The sequence below is a fragment of the Heloderma suspectum genome, chromosome 4, assembly GCF_057233095.1.
Source record: "Heloderma suspectum isolate Gila_16-S chromosome 4, 16-S_ref, whole genome shotgun sequence".
Lineage (NCBI taxonomy): Eukaryota > Metazoa > Chordata > Lepidosauria > Squamata > Helodermatidae > Heloderma > Heloderma suspectum.
In genome coordinates this window covers 26,824,724-26,830,353 of record NC_139461.1, presented here as the reverse complement: position 1 = coordinate 26,830,353, position 5,630 = coordinate 26,824,724, and positions in this window count along the sequence as shown.

The following is a 5,630-nucleotide window of genomic DNA, read 5'->3' as shown; positions in this document are numbered from 1 at the left end:
CCTGATATCTCCGTTCTGATTTCTTGTAGTACCGTAATTTGTTGCATTTTAAGAGCCACCTCAGTTCAAAGGTATTGCCAGTGACAGAAACCAGTCCCTACTTTTGGCTCTTGAGTCCAGAAATAGCCATTCATAGTGGATTGGAGTCTCTGCTGAATCCAGGCCGGGAAGGGAGACTGGACAAGATTCAAGGCAGAAATTGGAGTGAAACTTTGAGACAAAGGAGGCAGAGCTGGAAAAAGATCTACGCAGGGATTAATTGCTGGGCTCCAGACTTCACACATAATTGGGGCCCATGAAGGACTTCCTTTATGTGCAGGGAGAGTGGACCGATATGGTGATTATTGATGATGGCCAATCAAATCATTTTTGGCCATCTCCCTGGATGAAAACAGAGAAACCCAAGCACATATAGAACAGCCTAAATACAACGCTTTGCCATAACTCTGCAGCTAAAGTTGATGGGCTGGTTCAAGGATACTTTACCTATCATTTAGAGGTTTATTATTTATTTATTGCATTTATATCCCACCTTTTTTCCTCCAAGGAACCCAAGGCGGTGTACATAAGCCTCCTGCTCTCCCTTTTATCCTCACACCAACAACCCTGTGGGGTAGGTTGGGCTGAGAATCTGTGATTGACCCAAAGTCGCCCAGTAAGCATCCATGGCAGGTCAGGGACTAGAACCCAGCTCTTCTGGCTCTCAGCCCGACACTCTAGCCACTACACCACACTGGCTCTTACAGGTTGAGCTGTAAATTTATGCCTGAGCAGAGCCTTGAAGTCAGTGGATTCCTCTTCTACTTTTAGCCATATACACAAAGGGCTGGATGTGCCTGATCTCAGAAGCTAAGCAGGCTCAGCCCTGGTTAGTACTTGGATGGGAGCCCTCCTGGGAATCAGGCTTCCTGCACTGAGCAGGGGTTTGGACTCGATGGTCTTGTAGGCCCCTTCCAACCCTATGATTCTATGACTTCTATGGAGGTGTACTTGCAGGAATGTTTTTGACACCTTTCCAAATGTGTCTTCAGTAGCCCATTTGGGGATTAAAATGCTTTGCTTATAAGGCCACAAAAGAATAAAACATGCATCTTCACCTCTCTAAGCTAGAGTTGAGCAACTTCCAGATGTTTTGGCCAACTACTCCCATTCCCTTACCACTGGCTATGCTGGTTGGGGTTGATGGAAGGTGTAGGCCAAAACATCTAGAGGGCCACAGGTTGCCCACCCCTGATCTAAACAATAACTTCAGCAGGCAATAAAAAGGTATTTTTCAAAGCTGGTTAACGCTGCAGCCCTAAGCACACTTACTAGGCAGCAAGACACTATGGGTTTTACTTCTGAGTAAACATGTTCAGGGTTGCACTTGCACTGCAGGTCTCTTAGGGCACAATCCTATCCAGCTAGGCAGCCGCCTCCGAACTCAGAGGTGACCACCTATCCAAAGCAAGGCAGGAGAAGCAGGGGGATCGTTCCCTCTGCACCTCTCCTGCCCTGCTATTTCTGCTAGACAGCTGATTTTGGCTGTCTAGCTGCGGGGGGCTGAGCAGGAGAGGAGACACAAAGGATGTGTCATACACGCAGATCTGCTCTCCCCACCCTGGAAGGCCACCAGCCACGCTCCTTTTCAGCCGCTCTGCGCTCCCAAGGTCAGTTCCTGGAAAACAGCATATCCTTTGGCCATCTAGCCACTGTCTAGCAGCCATAAGATTGCTCCCTCCGAATAGTATGGTATCATCAGCTTTTGTACCTAACAAGTATTAGTCATTAAAAATGTGGAAACATTTTATGCAATGATACAGCCAGTTGCAGGGTTACAAAACAATATTGGGCTCAGTAGGCACAGCTAGGAATAGATGTATCGGCGATGTTCAAGCCTGCCTAAATTCTCCAAAAATCACTTCAAAGCTGGTTTCGCCTTGCTCCTGTTTTTGTTTCCAACCTGGTGCTTTGTTTCATTCGTTGTTCATTCAAAAAGGAAAAGCATGCACATTCCCTCACTGACTATAGTGTGAAAATGCATATTTTTTGGAAAATGCACTGCAAAATGCACATTTTAAAAATACATGTTTTTCTAATGCAGTCCAAAATTTGGGGATTTAACATTTCTAGAACAACGCACTTCTCGCATTTGGGATTGTGAACAGAACGTCTCTGCATGATTTGCATACAGAAACGAAAATCTAGTATGCCCCTAGCCACAGCCATCTTTAAAAACTGGCCAGGCAACTAGTTTGTTGGAGAGGCCAAGAAGGAGATTGTGCTTCTTCCCTTGCTTAATGCTGGAAAGAAGAGACAAAGATATCAACACTGTACTAGGAAAGAAAAACAACCCAAGGATCACTCATTTTCTCTTTGGTGCATTCAGGTCTCTGTCACTCCCTTCTAACTGGCTTTGAACTTCTTCAGACTTTTTTTGTATCCTGCTCTTGTGCCTTAAATGTGGGCTGGTAAAGGGTGGAAGGAAAGAGAAAAAATAGCCACTAGTCCAAAGGTACAAAACAGGTTAGCAGCTAAATCAGTGGATGCAGGGGCTGTCGAAAGGAAGAGGGAATTCCCATTTTGACCGCCTTGCCTTTGATAGTTTCGCCGCACAACCGTTTCCTGTTTTGTCCAGGACAGGAGTGCCAGAAAAGCGGACTGCTAAAACCCCTACTGCTAACACGACTCCACTTCATAATCCTGCTGCTGAAGTATTTGTGCTTGAGCTACATTGTGCCAATACAACAGGAACAAGTAGGTGATTTTCAGAGACTTAAAGGCACAGGGCAGAGCACCGTAGATTTGCCCCACTGGCCAGGTTGCCTAGATCTGCCATTCATACACTGCAGCCACAAATACCACTGCAACTAAAATGCCACCACAGGATCAATCTGCCATTTGTTTTCCTGATGTGTATATTTGTTTAATTCTTTGCACACACCCAAATGTCAAAGAATGGTGGTTGTTTTAAATCCTGTCCACCACTCTATACAGCAGAACTCTCAGTGCTGACTATGCTTTTGTTTTGTATAAAAGTGCCATTTTGCTCAACCCTCTCCAGGTGTCCTGAGCATCATTAAAGTAACCAAAGTCAATTTGGTGGTTTGGCAGTTACTGACGAATTCATGTCTGGTATCAGAAGCAGGGTGCATGAGCAAAGCGAAATCAAAATACCTTTTTGTTAGGAACGTGTTGGAATTGCAAGAGGGAAGGTTTAGCCAGGTAGAACTAGGGCAGGACTCACCACGGCCTCATGTTGGCATTAGGGAAGGAAGAGGAGGAGGCAAATACAGTGCAAAGTATCTCAGTCCAATGGTGGGCTGGCGTTAGTCTTCTTGCATTGCTTCCTCCTCCTTTCTTTACTAGAATCCTGGTGGTCCACTGATTATGTTTAAAGTGAATAGGGGCTGAATAGGGCAACCTATTCAGCCCCAAGGGCTGCATGTGATACTGGCTTGGGGTTTGGGGGGGGGGGGGGCGCTGCCTGGAAGTTGATTCTGGGTTTCAGTCAGAACCAACCAGACCTCTAAAGTAGCTATCCAAGGTGCTGTAATCTGTCCTCCAAAATAGCTCCTTTAGAGTTCCAGCCGGTTCTGAATGAAACCCAGAATGGATTTACAGCCCCACTGAAATAGGAGCCACCAGCCTCCACTGATGCGCATGCATACACCTGCGCATACCACCACCCCAAAGAGATCCTGATACAGGCTGCTTTTTCTGCATTGCTAGCAGGAGCAGGGAAAGACCAATCTGTATCGCGATCTCTGCGGGAGGGCGTAGAGAGCTGCCTCCTCTTAGATTGCTTTTTTCTCACCATTGCTTCCAGCAAAGAAAGAGTGACCTGGTACCAGGTGCGCTGGGATAGGGAATTAAGCAACAGCAATTTAGGCTATGGGTGGCTGTATGTTGGTCCCAGAACATGGGTTGTGCATCTCTGTTTTAAACTTACAAAGCAAGGGTGCAGATTTGTGGTCTCTTAACAGTCCAAGCATACCTCACCTGTGTCAGGTGATCAGAGTGATCCCCTGACATGTTTACTAATTAGAATGGGTGGGGAACCTGTGGTCCTCCAGATACTGTTGGACTCAAACTCCCGTCAGCCTCCACCAGCATAGCCTGTGGTCATGGGTGATGAGAACTGTAGTCCAACAACATCTGGAGGGCCACCAGTTCCCCACTCCTGTCATAAGAAATGACTAAGCCCTGCCTAATAGGAATATAGAAAATGACCTTATACCGAGTCAGAGCATCAGTCCATCTAGCCCAGTATTGTCAACACTGACTGGCAGCAGTGGCTCTCCATGGTTTCAGGCAGGATTCTCTCCTACCTGGAGATGCCGGGGATTGAACCTGGGACCTTCTGCATGCAAATCAGGCGCTCTTACGACTTTCAGCCCTTCCCCTCTAATCTAGGACTGAGTTGACACATGCCACCTTAAAGACTCTTGAGATTCTCTCCTGCTAATGGTGCGTGTGCATGAAAGACAGAAATGCACTTTTGACTTTTAAGTACGCTTTTATCAGATTTTTAAATGGATACTTTGCAGATAGGTGGGCTTACAATGTCATTCCAACCTTCCTGTGTTTGGGGTCACCTGGGAATGGATGTATTCTATCTGAAGCACATTTTAAATCCTTCACCCACCATTTTGTTTTCCACCTGAGAATGACGTTTCTCACATATTAAACATTCCTTCTTGTAAAGAAAAAAAAGTGGGGTCTCTTGGGTCACTATCCAGTAGGCCTTTCCCCATCTAGTGGGTGGAGTGAAATGCAGGGATGGCGATAGAACATAATACAATCCCACAGTAGCTCTGCACACCGTTCCCCCTGTCGGCCAGGCCTGCCCAAGACATAACTGTTCTGAAGAGAAGAATGTAAGAAGAGCCCGGTTGGATCAGACCAGAGTTCTATCTAGGGCAGCATTCTGTTCCCGCAGTGGCCAGCCAGATGCTCCTTGGAACCCCACGGGCAGAACATGAGCGCAATAGCACTTTCCCACTCGTGTTACCTAACAACTCCTATTCAGAGCCTGATACCTCTAATCATGGAGGTAATACCATCACGACCACTATCTCCTCTTGTTGTTGTTTAATGATTGCAGCACTCGAGGTGGAAAGAGCTCTGGTCGGTGAATGGTGAGTTTGTTGTGATTCACTCAAAGCAGGGGGTTGTCTGCCAAGTTAGGTTAGTTTTGTGCCAAGTACACTTCAACTTTCTCCTAGATAAGAATCAATGGCAGCTGCTGATCTCCGGGAAGTGAATGTTGGGCTGGAGAGACTTAGATTTGTCCGTGCCTCCCTGCTGCCTCACACAAAGGGAAACTGCATCTCCTCTTCCTTCGCATGACTCATGTGCAGTGCAATTCGGTCTAGCCGGCACTGTGCCATAACTATCAATATACCTACCTACATACCTCATAGGCAGCCTTAGGAAAGTGGAACTGGTGAGGTGAACAGATGGCCATCCTGCAGGCTGCAGCATCTGAGTTAGTACACAGAAAACAGGTTTGGGGCAAATGCTCATTCTCATGTCCCAGTACTATTGTGTGTGTGGGGGGGGGGGGGAGATACAAAGCCCTTGTTGTCGACTGCATCCCACCCGCCTAGCAACAACAGGAGAATTTGCACCATCAGGAGGTGGCGGCA